Genomic DNA, 16,479 nt, shown 5'->3' with positions numbered 1-16,479 from the left:
GCAGCAGCAAGATCTCAAATAAGTATTATAAAAGTAACATAAATATAAAGACACAAATTAAATATAAAAATATGCAGAAAGATAGACTATTAGAACAATAGTCCAAAGTAACCCAAAATAGCTATATTCACTTCAGACTGAACTTAGAGGTCTCCCACATGGGTGCACCCTCTGATGCTTTTCAAGTCACATTAGCAGGGAGCTGGATCAGAAATGGGGCAGCTGGGAATTGAACTGAGACCCATAAGGGATGTGAGTGCTGCTTAAATTACTGCAACATAGTGCCTGCCCCGGAATCTTTTTGGATGTCACTTCTAACACCAAAGTTTCCATGCTTCCTGAACACCAACCCAGTTCTCCAACATCTACTAATTATCAGACAATTCAATTCTGATCCCATCTAGAGCTAGAAGAGAACTTGAAGATGCCAGACCCAAGCATGTTTGCTGTTTATGGTCTACTCTCTCCATTCTGAAGTTGTATAGTGAGCTCACAGTTATTGCCAGAAAGCTGTGTGTTATGAAGAATCAGAGCTACACCTATTACTCAGGAAATTATAAAGGCCTTAAAATCTCTGTGCTAGACAATAAGTAGAAAGCCAAATAATTTATTTCTTATAACTACATTCTCAAATAAACTCTCAAATTCATAAACCCTTTCTCAGCCAGCAAAAGCTAATCTTCCCAGGCATCCTCAATGGGCAAAAACCCTACCTGAAAAAAACTACTCTGTGATACTATTTCTTTTTTTCTTTTTTTTCTTTTTGACAGGCAGAGTGGACAGTGAGAGAGAAAGAGACAGAAAGAAAGGTCTTCCTTTACCATTGGTTCACCCTCCAATGGCCGCTGTGGCTGGTGCACTGCACTGATCCGAAGTCGGGAGCCAGGTGCCCCTCCTGGTCTCCCATGTGGGTGCAGGGCCCAAGCACTTGGGCCATCCTCCACTGCATTCCTGGGCCACAGCAGAGAGCTGGCCTGGAAGAGGGGCAACCAGGACAGAATCTGGTGCCCCGACCAGGACCAGAACCCAGTGTGCCGGCGCCGCAAGGTGGAGGATTATCCTATTGAGCCACAGTGCCAGCCTCTGTGATACTATTTAATAAACAAACATATGGGTTTTAGGATTTCCTAAAGGTGTGGAAAGACAGAATCAATTAAAAGGTCTATTCAGTGAGGTAATAAATGAAAACATCCTTAATTTGGAGAAAAGGGGACAATCAAGTACAGGAAGCACATAGAACTCTTAATGGACATGACCAGAAAAGATCTTCAGCATGACATATGGTGGTCAAACTTTCAACAGGAAAATATAAAAAAAGGATTTTAAAATGTACCTGAGAGAAATGCCATATTGCCTTCAGAGGATCTCCAATTAGATGGACAGTTGATTTCAAATCAGAAACCGTATAGGCTAGGAAAGAATGGAGAGTCATAGTCTAAGTCTTATAAGAAAAAAACTATCAACTCAGAATATTATACCATGCAAAGCTCTCATTTATGAGTGAAGGTGAAATAAAGACCTTTCATAACAAACAGAATTTGAAAGAATTTGTCACCACTCATCCAGATTTATAAATGATGCTTTAAAAGGATGTGCTACACAGAGAAACAGAAAGGTAGTCATCATTATGAAAGCATGTAAAGGCAGAAAATCTAGTAAAAGTACAAAGGAACTCCAAACCAAACAATAGGAATAGTTATGGGAAAATGGCAGGGCAAACTCCTTACTTATCAATAATAATTCTCCAATTAAAAGGTACAAACTGGCTGAATGGATTAAAAAAAAATAAAATTCCTCTATTTGCTGCCTGTAAGAAACACACATGACCAACAACGATACAAACAGACTAAAAGTGAAAGGATGGAAAAAGGTATTCCATGCTAATGGAAAGCAAAAATTATCAGGAGTAGCACAAAAACTGTAAAAAGGCAAAGAATAGCATTATGTTATTATTAAAGGATCAATTCAATACGAAGATATGACTACAATAAATGTACATGTCCCAATACCAGTGCGTCTGGCTTTCTAAAAGCAATGTTAATGGATCTAAAGGGAGACACAGACTCTAATACAATAATGAGACACTTCAACACACTACTTTCATCAATGGACAAATCAACTAGGCAAAAAAACAAACAAACAAATAAACAACAGAACAAATTTACACCATGGACCAAATGGACCTGTTATCTACAGAACATGTCGTCCCCAAACTGAAGAATACACATTCTTTTCATCAGTGAATGGAACTTTCTCTAGGATATATCATATCCTAGACCATAAAGCAGGTCTCAATAAACAAAAAAATGCCTGAAATAATATCATGTATCTTTTCTGACTACAATGGAATGAAGCTGGAAATTAACTAACTAAAGAAATGTGAGAAAACATGCAAACACATGGAGGCTGAACAACATGTTCCTAAATGAACAGTAGGTCATGGAAAAGCATAAAAGAATTCAAAAAATTCTGGAAAACAAATGAAGATGACAATATAACATATCAAAAATTATGGGATACTTAAAAAGTAGTGTTGAGGGAAGTTTATAGCAATCAGTGCTTACATCAACAAGTTGGCAAGGCAAAAATTAAATGATCTAGCAATACATCTCAAGGATCTAGAGAAACAAGAACAAACCAAACCCAAAATCAGTAGGAGGACCAGAAGAAGAAAAAAAATGGAGGATTAGGGAGTGGCATGCTTCAAAGGCTAGGGAGAAACAGTAAGGAGAATAGTGTAGGAGGTACACTCTTGGTGGAGAATTGGAGAGAAAAACACCCAGGAAGCCCCATGGGAGGAGGGGAAATGGCCTGAACCTGAATAGTGAGTGCTGATATGCAGCCAGAGAGGGTGGAGAGCCAAAGCTATGGAAAGCCAGAGCTGGCAGCATTCTTGAGATGGAGGGAGGATAGACTGTACCAACCCATGAGGTTAGAGCAGAGAGAGAATATGGTGTGTGTCCAGACTGGAGTCCACGGTGCTGGAAGTTGCTGGCAGTTGTCAGTGGTCCTAGTGGAAGTGTAGAGGGTTGTCCAATTCCAATCAATCACTCCAAAACAGAAACTGATCCAGCTGAGAGAGGGCAGGTGCCATTTTAAAACAGGGCAAAACTACAGAAGCCTGCAGGTGTGCACATAACAGCTCACTGAGACAGGACACTTGAAGTTAGTGCTGGCAGCAGTGGCAGGCAGGCATTCAGCCAGTGACTCTAGGGTGTGTGTGATCCAGAACTTCAAACAGTGGGCATGGCCCACAGCCCCCACTGACTCAGAGCTTGGCTGGGAGGCAGCTGGACAGCAATGAAGGACAGATGGGTGCCTGTGCCAGCAATGTCCTCTGGACTCAACAACTGTGGGAGACTTGAGTGCTGAGACCATGGGGACTCGGTGGCTACAAGTAAAGGTGTAGGGCATAGCTGGGTATTGATTTCCCCCATACTCCTAGAACTTAGGTGTTACCCTGGAAACTTGCCCCACCCTAAAGCATTGGCCAGAGCCCCTTGGCCACACTCACCATATACCTCCTGTTAGTCACTGGAAGGGCAGGCATTCCAAGAAGCCACAGAAGCATATCCCAAAGACAAAAACAAACAAAAGGAAAAATTAAAAATCAACTCCACAAATGCTGAAAAATAAGAACCAAAATGCAAGAAACTAGAATAAGGAAGTCACCATGACCCTCCCAGAGGAACACAACATTTCAACATTAGAACGCTAAAGTAGAGATCAAGGAAATGCCAGAAATGCAATTTAGAAAATTAATCATAGGATGAGTCACTCAAAAAAAAAAATCAGAAGCAAATCCACAAAAGAAAATGATACATGACATGAATGAAAATTTTTTCCTAAGAAATTGAGAACTTAAAGAGAAATCAAAATGAAATTTTAGAAATGAAAATTTAAATGATCAAATAAAAAAGTGGTGGAAATCCTTAACAGCAAACTTGATGAGGCAGAAGAAAGAATATCTGAACTAGAAGACAAACTTTCAGAAATCTTACAATCAGGCAATAAATAAATAAATAAAACAAAAGAAATTAGAAAACCTAAAAACAGTGTTGGAGATTTATGAGATACTCTCAAATGACCCAACATGTGCATCTTAGGAGTTCCTGAGTGAGTGGAAAGAGAGAAGGGAATAGAAAACCTATCTAGTGAAATAATTACAGAAAACTTCCCCAATTCGGAGAAAGAAAGAGATGTTCAAATAGAGGAAGCACATAGAACTCCTAACAGACAGGACCAGAAAAGATCTTCCCTACCACACATTGTAGTCAAACTTTCTACAGTGAAACATAAAGAAAAGATTCTAAAATGTGCACAAGAGAAACATATTACTCTCAGAGGCTCGCCAATTAGACTCACAGCTGACTTCTCATCAGAAACCCTACAGGTTAAAAGGGAATGGTGAGATAGAGTCCAAATTTTAAAAGAAAAAAACTGTCAACCCAGAATATTATACCCTGAAAAGTTCGCATTTATGAATGAAGGTGAAATGAAGATCTTCCATAACAAACAGAAACTGCAAGAATTTGGCAACACTTGTCCAGCCTACAAAAGATGCTTAAGTATATGCTACACACAGAAACACAGAAAGATAGCTAGCATTATGAAAGGATGAGAAGGCAGAAATCCAAAGTCAACAATAGGAATATTTATGGAAAATGGCAGAACCAAGTTATCATTTACCAACAGTCACTTTGAATGTAAATAGCCTCAGTTCTTCAGTTAAAATATACAAACTGGCTGAAAGACTGTAAAACAAGAGCCATCTATTTTCTACTTAACAAGAAAAACATCTCATCAACAAAGATACAAGCAGATTGAAACTGAAATGATGGAAAAAGATAATTGATGGTAACAGAAACCAAAAAACAGCTCGTGTTGCCATCCTAAAATCAGAGAAAATAGACTTTAACATAAAAACTGTTAAAAGAGATTAAGAAAGGCACTATGTAATAATTAAGGGATCAAACCAAGAAGAAGATGTGACTACAATAAATGTATATACACCCATTACAGGGCACCTGGCTACTTAAAAAATGTTAATAGACCTAAAGGTAGACAGACTTCAATACAATAGTAATGGGAGATTTCAATACCCCACTTTTAGCAACGGACATATAATGCAGACAGAAAATTAGCAGGGAACAATAAAGTTAATTGACACTATAGAATACATATTCTTCTCATCAGTGCATGGAACTTTCTTTAGGATAGATAATATGCTAGGCCACAAAGCAAGTCTCAGCAAATTAAAAAAAAAATTATTCCATGCATCTTTGACCACAATGGAATAAAACTAGAAATCAATAACTCAAGAATCTCTAGAACATATATAAACACATGGAGACTGAACCACAAGCTCTTGAATGAACAGTGGGTCATTGAAGAAATAAAAAAATTTCTGGAAACAAATGAAGGTGATAATACATCATATCAAAACCTATGGGATACAGCAAAAGCAGTGTTAAGAGGGAAGTTCATAGCAATTGGTGCCACCAGGAAAAACTGAAAAGGTACCAAATAAATGAGCTATCCATGCATCTCAAGGACCTAGAATATCAACAACAAACCAAACCCAAAACAAGTAGGAGGAAAGAAATAGTTAAAATTAGAAAAGAAACAAAATTGAAACAAAAAATACAAAAAAAATCAGTGAAATAAAAAGGTGTTTTTTTAAAAAGATTAAAAAAAATGATACACCATTGGCACAACTAACCAAAAAAAAAAAAAAAAAAAAAAAGAGACCCAAACCAATAAAATCAGAGATGGAAAAGGAAATATAACAGCAGATATCATAGAAATAAAAAGAATCATCAGAAACTATTAAAAGAGCAGTATGCCAACAAACCAGGTAACTTAGAAGAAATGGATATATTCCTAGAAATATATAATTTACCAAAGTTGAGTCATGAAAATATAGAAAACCTAAATAGACCAATAACCAAGATGGAAATTGAATAAGTAATAAAGACCCTCCCAACAAAGAAAAGCCTAGGACCAGACAGCTTCATTGCTGAATTCTAGCAGATATTTTAAAAAGAACTAATTCCAACAAATAGGAGGGAACCATCCCAAACTCCTTCTATGAAGCATACATCATCTTAATGCCTAAACCTGGAAAAGATGCAACAGAAAAAGAACTATAGATCAATATCCCTAATGAACATAGACACAAAAATCCTCAACAAAATAGCTGATTGAATCCAACAAAACATCAGAAAAATCATTCATCATGACCAAGTGAGATTTATCCCAGTATTCAGTGATGGTTCAACATTCACAAATCAATTAATGTGATACACCACATTAGAAAACTGAAGAAGAAAAATCATATGATTATCTCAATAGATGCAGAAAAAGCATTTGAAGCATTTGATAAAATACAATATTCTTTCATGATGAAAACCCTAAGCAAAATGGATGTAGAAGGGACATTCCTCAACACAATCAAGGCAATATATGACAAACCCATGGCCAGTATCCTATTGAAAAGGTAAAAGCTGGCAGAATTCCTCCTAAGATCTGGAACCAGACAAGAATGCCCACTCTCACCATTGTTATTTAATCTAGTCCTGAAGGTTTAGCTCTAGCTAAAACCTTAGGCAAGCCAAAGAAATCACAGAGATACAGATCAGAAAAGAGGAAGTCAAACTATTCTTATTTGCAGATGACATGATCCTATATATAGGAGATGCAAAAGACTCCACTGAGAGACTACTGAAACTCATAAAAGAGTTTGGTAAAGTGGCAGGATATAAAATCAACAGAAAAATCTATAGCCTTTATATACACAGACAATGTCATGACTGAGGAAGAACTTTTAAGATCAGTAGCATTCACTATTTGTTAAACTCTTTACTTAGTGTAGGGTTAATCTTATGAGTATAAAGTAAAATGAAAATATATCTTTATAAAAATTAAGACTGCAAAAGGAGAGAGAGGAGGAGGGAGGGTGGGATGAAAAGTATAAATATGTTCCTAAGTCAGTATATATGAAATACATGAAATTTGTATACCTTAAATAATTTTTTTTTAAATCAGCAGTGAAGCCATTTGGTTCTAGGCTTTTCCTTGTTAAAAGGTCTTTATTACTGATTCAATCTCCATCTTGGTTATTGGCCTATTTAGGTTTTCTATGTCTTTGGGAGTCAATTTTGGCAGATTGTATGTGTCCATAAAACATTCCATTTCTTCTAGGATTTTCCAATTTATTGATGTATAGCTATTTGTAGTAGCTCTTCATGATTTTTTTTAAAGATTTATTTATTTATTTATTTGAAAGGCAGAGTTGCAGAGTCAGAGAGAGAGAGAGAGAGAGAGAGAAGGTCCTGGCTGCTCCACTTCCAATCCAGCTCCCTAGTGATGAACCTGAGTAAACAGCAGAGGATGTCAAGTCCTTAGGCCCCTGTCCCACCATGAGACCTCAATGAACTCCAGACTCATGACTTCAGATTAGCCCAGCTATGGCAGTTGCTGGCCACTTGGGGAGTGAACCAGTGGATGGATGATATATGACTGAATGAACAGATACTAACATGTCTCCCGGGAATGAGAATGTTCTTGTGAGAGGAGAATCTTAATGTCCCTATGGGTTAGCTCTTCAGATCAAGGATATACCACAGCTACTTCTCAGGCTTAGGGCATAAGCTACTACCTTGCTTTCTTCCAGAAAGAATGAGCTAGGATTAAACTGCACAGTCCTAGGGACTGAGCCACTGGGAGCATCTTAGATCACCACTCACACAGTTTTGAAACTTAGGACAAGGAAAAGAGTGAAGGGAGCTTTGAGGAGACACCACCTTGTAAACTTTACAAGGGAACAAGCCAACAATTCATGATGAGATATCTGCATTTATGGTAGCTAAAAGGACATGTGCAAATATTTTTTAAAATTTTACTCATTTGAAATGTAGAAAAATAGACAGAAAAAGAAAGATTTTTTTTCCTCCTTCATCGATTCACTTCTCAAATGCATGCAACAATGATGACCAGGCTGAAGCCAGAAGCCAGAAACTGAATTTGGGTCTCCCATATGGGTGATAGAGACCCAAGTATTTAGGCCATCATCCACTGCTTACAAGAGTGTGTAATAGCAGCAAAGTGGATTGGAAGGAAGGCTGATACTCTGATATGGAATATGGACATCTGAAGTGACATCTTAACACCTGTTGTAGAATCAAAATCAAAATGGAGTGAGTGTGGCTAAGATATGATTTCAGATCTCTTGCTTCTGTACATATTAGCTTTGCTTGATAATGGCTAATGGTGTATCTTGTAAAACTATGTGGGCCAAAATTCCAAGGAAATAAGTTGAGAGAAATGTGTCCTGCACTGTTATCTTACAACCATATTTTATAGTTGTTATTGTTCCTGGGTTTGTTATTGTTAACTGTTATCTTACAACCATATTCTGTTTTTTTTTTTTATTGTTCACTGCATACCAGGGGTTTGAAATTGTGAGCCTTAGTGGAAGAATGACTGTAAAAAACTGTGTAACTCGCTGTTGGGGACCACACTCTGGTAAGGAGTAATGGTCCCAATCAGATGCCTTGCCTCTCATTTTCAATTAAATTCACATATGACTGTCACTTGTTTTTGTAACATTCTATTTTAGCTGACGAATGGATGCAACACTGCTCTAAACATCCACCAAAGCAGAGTTTTTACATGAGAATGATAAATAGATTTTCTCCACTGTCTTCTTATGTGAAATGTTCACAAATAGAAAACAAACCATTTTTTATTCCTGGGGGAAAATGCTGATTGTTCTTTGGAAAAATGCTGAAATACTGAAGCTGAATGAAAGGTATCATGGCAGAAAATATTTAATAGTGTTGGGAACTTCAGAGGGGAAGGTGCCATTTGACAATGTGGGGCTAAATGCAGATATTTAGGATTTATTTCCACATATAATGGTTTGTCCCCTTTGAAACTTATGGGGAAATTTAATCCAAATTATGATAGTAAGAGATGAGATCATGTGGAACCTGAGAGGAGGTGATTAGGATCAATTCTTTCATGTGATTAATGGGTTGTAGGTTTATCTCCAGGGGTCTGTTTCCTCAGTCACTTTACATTAACCTCTCCTATACTCAGCTTTATTGGTCCACATGGTTCTTGTGCTAGGCCTTTGCCAATAAGAAGGCCAGCACCAGATGTTGCCCCCAAACCTGGGACCTAATCCTTGAGCCAAATAAAACCATTTCTTTGTAACTTACCCAGTCTGATACTGTGTTACTAACAAGAGAATACAGATTAAGGTCCCAAGGAAGAGCCATGCTGAGAGGTCAGGGTCATGGACTAGAAATCTTGTTTCCCAACTCAGGGGGACCAGATCACCCCTGGTATGAGAGGAAGGTTTAAGGATCCTACAGATAACAGCAGATCCCCCCAGTGAATAGCATATCTGCAGGCATATTCCCTCTGAGGGCCTCTCATCCTACCACACTATTTAGGGAGACGTGCGGCTATCCAGAAGGCCTCCAGCGCTGACCAGAAGTTTCTGTGTGCAGGAACAGGACAGAATGCCCAGGGGCCCAGCTACCTGCTCAATTCGAGCAAACTGGCCCAACACACTCACCATTTCCTTGCTTCCGTGATATTCAGGCGCCCTCTTGAGGGGTCTGGTGATGACCGAAATTTGCAGAGCAACGGAGCCAGCTAAGGCCTCTCTTGGAAGCAGATCCGGGGAGTTGAGTACAGCGGTGCCAAAAAATAATATCGCACGTGGTTCCCCAATGACGCCCCTGGGCGCCTTGATTGAACAATTTGCCCAACCGGCAAGAATGCACGAAGTCAGAAAAGGTGTAGCCAATCAGAATCCCGTTAAGGTTCCTTGCGACTATTTCTGGAGAGGGGAGAAGCTTGGACTTAAGCTGCCTCCTTCTCTCAGATGGCAACTCTTCTGGCGGTAGGAGGCACTTTCCCCTCTCAATGGTCCCACCTCCTTGGATCCCCCCTCTTTCTCCCTCCCTCCAGTGATCACAATCCTACTGAGATCTCGTGATCCTGCGCTTGCAGTAACCTGCTTCACATGAGCTACAATTTACAAAATGTTGGCTGGACTGTGGGCCTTTCTTTTTCTTTGTATTCATAGCTTATTTTATGAGGTTGTTTGACAATTTTTTATATTGATTTTAAGACTAAAAACGTTATGTAGGTTAGTTTTTTGTTTCATTTCTCTTATAAGCATTTGATTTCTAGTCTGTGTTTTGTCCTTTAAAAAGTTTTCCATTTGTTTCTTGCTGGTACATAGTAACCCAGTTGATTTTTATGTATTTATTTTATACCTAGTAAGCTTAATTCTCTTATTAGTTTTATTTACCTAGGGATTATGTTGTATTTTCTCTGTATACAATAGTATCATCCAATATATTAACAATTTTGTTGCTTAAAAGTTTATCAAAAATTTATACCTAATATTTCCTTTTTTGTTGTTTTATTTACCTGATTATACTTCCAAGATGAAGTTGGAAAGAAACAATGAGAAGAGATAGACTTATCTAGATCTGTTCCCAGGAAAAAAGCTTGCAATGTTCTGTAGTAATTATGCTGCCTTAGGTTCATTTTATACAATCTTAGTCGGAATGTGGAAGTTGCTATTTTAATATTCTATTAGTTGTTGTGTGTTTATGGCCCAATGATGAATTTTATTACATGTTTTTTAACATTTACTCTAAATGATCACATTATTCTCTTGTATTTTTCACCCATGTGAATGTTTACTCTATTTGTTCTGGTCTGTTAACCTCCTTTGAAACATTTTAGTATATTCTGTTCATTATTAATTTATTATCATTTCATATTTTTGCAGAACAACCCCCCAAACCAGTTGGAAGTGTTGTTTTAGGACCCCAAACATGGCCTACTTGTCCAACATGCCGAAAGCCAATTACTGACATCAATATAGAAGGAAAAAGGTGTTTATTTTAAAGACAGAGCAAGAATCCATGCAGCTATTGCTTAATTCCTAGACTCCCCAAGGAGTAAGGGTTGAAGGTTTTTATAAATGAAAGCTAGGGCTGACAGGTGGAGGTTTATCTTGTGCGCAAGGCCCTGGTGTTTCAGTGGTACTCATGACCTTCCTTTGATTGGTGGCATGGTGCACTTTAGGGAATTTTTTTTACAATGGCCCAGTGGGCTTCAGTTAGTCTGGGGGACTACATATAAGTGGTGGCTGTCTTTTGCCCAGACCTGGAATTTCCATGCTGAACCCGGAATCCCCCTAAACAAACCCATCCAGGGAATATTGACCAGCAGGATTTGATCTACTACAGGCAAGTGCCTCCTTGTACTGTGGGAGAAGGGCATTTAATTTTAATCATATCCTTTGCCTTTTACATTAAAAGCATTCTAGGTGCAAGCACATAGGTGATAAATGATGTAATAAAGTATATTTAAAAGGTAAGAAAGCAAGCACAAACATGAGTGGGCATAATTGAAGAGTAGAGTTGGTCAGAGAGAGAATGAGTAGGGGAAAGGAAATACAGAGATGGCACCTCATCACCTCCATTAGTCTTGATCTCCAATAGAAGACAGCATAAGCACCTCCCGGCACCTCCTTTTATGAGATAATGTGGTCACTTGTGAGGTATATGGCAGCTCCATAAAATTCCAAGTGGAGCTCAATATACATATTTACATGACTTTCCCTTAGGTCCCAGATGAAAAGAAGGTTTCCTGGGAAAGGAGGTGTTCTGACAAATATTGTAGAATTACACGGGGGCAGGGCTTTATGGCTTTTGACCTCCAGCTCACTTAGCTACCTTATCCCATATCACATGAGCCTGATGATTTGTCAGTACAGCTGTATCACTTCTTCAATTCAGTGAATTTCTTTTGCTAAAGGACAAGCAAGGACCTTGGTCTAGGGAAACAAATGAGATGATGGGTCCTGCCTTTACATTATAGGGGTTCAGTCACAATATGTAATTTAATATAATAATACTTTGTTTAAAATATTTGTATCTCTTATATAGAGAGATGGTCCTTAAGTTCATTTTTATTTCATGTCCTTGTCTGACTATGTCATCAATGTAATGCTGATTCACACCAAAACTATTTCCTGTTTGGTTCCACTTTGGATGAATCTGCAAAATTTAGAAATTTTTTTCTTCCTTAAAAGTTATCTCACTGTCCACTCTGCCTGTCAAAAAAAAAAAAAAATGGGGGCTGTTCCATAAATCTGGGACTGAAATTTTGTTTGTAGAAATGGTTTGTTGTCTCTTTTCATTTGTAAAATATTGATTCACCCTGTTTAGTTCATAAGACATTTTCCTATTTATGTTACATTCACATTTTAATATTCTGAGTTCAAAAATTTGGTGGACTTTTGTGGTGCAATGAGAAGGCTACGCCAAGATGGCTGCTGGCAATGGAAACTGACTGGCAACAGGCTGTGATTGGATGGCTTTGGAAACCACATGGCAATGGAGCCTGCCTGACAACAGGCTATGATTGTATGGCTTTGGAAACTGCCTGCCAACAGGCTGTTATTGGTTAGGGCATAGACAGCCCCTTGACCAGATTGGCTGCCTTGGCTATTTAAGCTGCTGTACCAACTGAAATAAATGTCTGTGGGCTGCTTGCCTCAGGCTGACTCCCGGGGTCTGTGTGGTGGCTCCATGCCTCCTGCTCTCACAACACTCCTCCTCTCAGAATGCATCAACCTCAAAATCTGGTGCCCAATGTGACTGAGAGAGAAATAGGCTGTCAAACTCGACAAGGTCCCCCCTTGATTTTGGCAAGTAGGCCCCTCGGTGTTTTGTGTGCTGTTTGGTTCTGCAAGGGTGAGCACAGAACCCCCTCCTATGCCCCTTTCCTTCTCTTTGTCCTCCGTCTAAGTGCCCCAGGTAGGCACACATCACCCAGAAGTGTAACGCTGCTTCTCAGCTCCTCCTTTTACTTTCAGGTTGCCTGTCAAATTCACATAAGGGGCTGATCATCCCAGAATTCAGAACCAAGTCATCTTCCCTCACTTGACAGAGGTGACACTCCAGAGACACCATGTGGGCATACGGCCTTGACCTAATGAATCAAGGAAGTCCCCACTAAGCACAGGACATATGTACAATCTGATACACCACAGTCTGTCCGTCTAAGGCAGAGAACCCTTGCAGAATGCCATCAGCCACTGAGGTGCTAGCAATTTGTTTTGTTATGGCAGCAGTGCTGTGCATGTCTTTCCTTTGGCTAGAATTGGTGTGGCGCACTGCTCTTAAGTGTTCAAACATGGGAAAGATACCCCCCTCTCAGAAGCACACACATATTACCAAACACAATGAATCTGTGAGTAAAAAGAGCCTGTCACTCCAGGCCTCTGCCTCACAGGCAACAGTTGATGATTTAGGGAGAGAGAGTTCCCACAGTGAAAATGACATGGCAGCAGACAACGCAACAATACCTAGTCAGCCACCCCCAAATACTCATGGAATGAACTTAGACAACCTCGAGGCAATAACCCATGCAAGGTCATCCCATCCTCACCCAGTGAGGACCCCCACACTTGTGGTAGTCCTCAGGCACCTCAGGCTCTCAGGGCAGCCCCATCCATATGTTTGCCATTAATGTAGGAGCGGACACAGAATTCAGGACTGGATGACCTTACTATGCTAAAAAATAAATGATCTTGGCCAGCACCACAGCTCACTTGGCTAATCCTCCACCTGCAGTGCTGGCACTCTGGGTTCTAGTCCCAGTTGGGATGCCAGTTCTGTCCCAGTTGCTCCTCTTCCAGTCCAGCTCTCTGCTGTTGCCCGGGAAGGCAGTGGAGGATGGCCCAAGTGCTTGGGCCCTGCACCCACATGGGAGACCAGGGGGAAGTACCTGGCTCCTGGCTTTGGATCGGTGCAGCACACTGGCCGTAGCGGCCATTTGGGGGGGGTGAACCAATGGAAGGAAGACCTTTCTCTCTGTCTCTCTCTCTCTCTCACTAACTCTGCCTGTCAAAAATAAATAAATAAATAAATAAATAATTTTTTAAATGACCTTACTATGCTAAAAAAGGCTTCTCAAAAGTCAGGCCCTGACACTCCCTACTTTGAACAGGTGCTCACACAATGGGCAGTGAATCTTCAAACTCATTTTGAGTGGATTACACTGCTCAAAGCATATCTGTCAAGACCACAGTTCTTACAGTCGAAAGCCTCCTATGAGGAAGAGGATGAAACCGTGGTGAGGAATAATGCTGCCTATGGAATTGCAGTAACCTTTGATATGCTTAGAGGCCGCGGCACCTACATATATTCTCATGAACAGGCCCTCATTGAAGTAGTTGCCTATTTTGACCAGGTCAGAGATTTGGCACTTAGAGCCTTAAAAAATATAAATCCTCCTAAATATAGTCAGCTCTTTAGAAACCTAGTTCAAGGCCCAGGTGAATGGTTCCCCTATTTCCTTTCCAGAGTATTGGAAGCAGTAGAGAAAAGATTACTGCTTGGACCCAATCAAGAAAATCTGGTCAAACAATTAGCTTGGGAAGGTGCTACTAGAGGCAAAAGCTGCAATTGCCCCAATCTGTAAAGAAGACCTTTCTAAATGGATAGTAGCTACAAAGGAGGTAAACCCTGCTGATACACCATACAAGCCATACAAGCCCTAACTGCAGCCATTAACAAACTGAACACAAGGAAGTCTAATGACCCTCCAGTTTATTGGGGATGTCAGGAAACAGGACACCTATGGCAAAACTGCCCAAACACTGACAGATGGGGCAAGCCCAAAATGCTGTGTCCCAGATGTAAAAAAGGCTTTCATTGGGCAAAAGATTGCAAGACCAAGCCTTTAAACACTCCCAGCGGGGCGGCCCTCAAACCAGCAAGTAAGATATTGACCATTAACTGGTCAATATCTTCAATATGAGGCCAAAATGGACCCTATACTTAGATGACATTGCCTTTGTGGGTTTAATTGATATGGAGGCAGATGCCACTATCTTAAAAGCTAGGGATGCAAGAAAAATGCAACATTGGAAGACAGCACCTGGGCCTGACCTCCAAGGTGTTGGAGGATTAAAATTGGCTGATCATGTCATCATGCCTATAATGTGGTGAAATGACAGCAGAGATACAGGAACCCATCCAGGGGCCATTCCTAATGGATAGCACATAGTTACCATTGATATCAAAGATTTCTTCTTTTCCATTCCCATCATGGAGGAGGATAAGGCCTACTTTGCCTTTACAGTATGGGAGCCCAGTTTCAAGCTCCCTGCAAAAAGATTTCTCCCACAAGGCATGAAAAATTGCCCTGCCATTTACCAAAGATACATTTCTCATGCGACCAGCACACTTAAAGGTCAGTGCTTGGCCATACATTATGTGGATAATATCTTACTTGCTTACAAGAATGCAGCAACTCTGAAGGCCTGTCTAATAGAGACAGTAAGAAATTTACAATTCCGGGGCCAGTGCAGTGGTGCACTAGGTTAATCCTCCACCTGTGGCACCAGCATCCCATATGGGCACTGAGTTCTAGTCCCAGTTGCTCCTCTTCCTGTCCAGCTCTCTGCTGTGGCCCAAGAAGGCAGTGGAGGATGGCCCAAGTGCTTGGGCCCCTGTACCCACATGGGAGACTGGGAAGAAGCTCTTGGCTCCTGGTTTTGGATCAGCATAGCTCCAGCCATTGCAGCCATCTGGGGGGTGAACCAAGGGAAGGTAGACCTTTCTCTGTCTCTCTTTCTCCCTATCTGTAACTCTACCTGTCAAATAAATAAATAATCTTAAAAAAAAGAAATTTACAATTCCTGGGTTTGTCTATTGCCACAGAAAAGGTACAACATTTTCCTCCCTTTCAATTCTTGGATTATCAAATGTCCTCCCATATATCTCCAATGGGCCCAAACCTAAAAATCAAGCATAAATACTCACTTAATGAACTTCAGCAACTATGCAGCCAAATCAATTCGCTGAAGCCCTTCCTTCCCCTAACACCTGCAGAGCTTAGACTGCTATTCGATTTACTAAGGGGAACAGCCCTTCTTCAAAAATTATATTGACACCAGCAGCCAAATCCACTATAGGAAAGATCAACACCCAGTTGTCAAATTTTAAAACATTTAGATATGACTCTCAGGTGCCTCTGTTTGCCATAACCATATGTACCCTCAAGACCCCCTTAAGGAGTTATTTGGCAACAACACAGACCACTTTTTTGGGTGCACATAACCTGGAGCAAGTGTCATAAAATAGTTAACAAAGAAGATGCCATCTTTATGATGGGACTTAAATTAAGATAGTATGCCAATAAGATATTTAACACAGAACCAGACATAGTGGTCCTATCCCTATCACAATTAGAACTGTCCACATTGATGCAGAATAGCATGCTCTTTCATACTTTAATGACAAATTTCCCAGGACAGGTTGACAATCACCTGCCAGTGGACAGGCTACTCCAGATGTTACAAACCTTAGAAATAGACTATCCAAAACATGCTTTCCCTGCTAATCAACCTATACCCATGGCACCGTGTGT

At 40.0% G+C, this 16,479-nt stretch overlaps 1 pseudogene; it reads left to right on the top strand.

Annotated features, from left to right (window-relative positions):
* Positions 1-9,743: 9,743 nt before the first annotated feature.
* Positions 9,744-16,479, top strand: part of LOC100358844 (inducible T-cell costimulator-like) — a 43,578-nt pseudogene continuing 36,842 nt past the window's right edge.

This window comes from Oryctolagus cuniculus, chromosome 19 (genome assembly GCF_051225735.1).
Source record: "Oryctolagus cuniculus isolate XC-2025 breed Fujian yellow rabbit chromosome 19, ASM5122573v1, whole genome shotgun sequence".
NCBI lineage: Eukaryota > Metazoa > Chordata > Mammalia > Lagomorpha > Leporidae > Oryctolagus > Oryctolagus cuniculus.
This window is presented reverse-complemented; position numbering and strand designations above follow the sequence as displayed.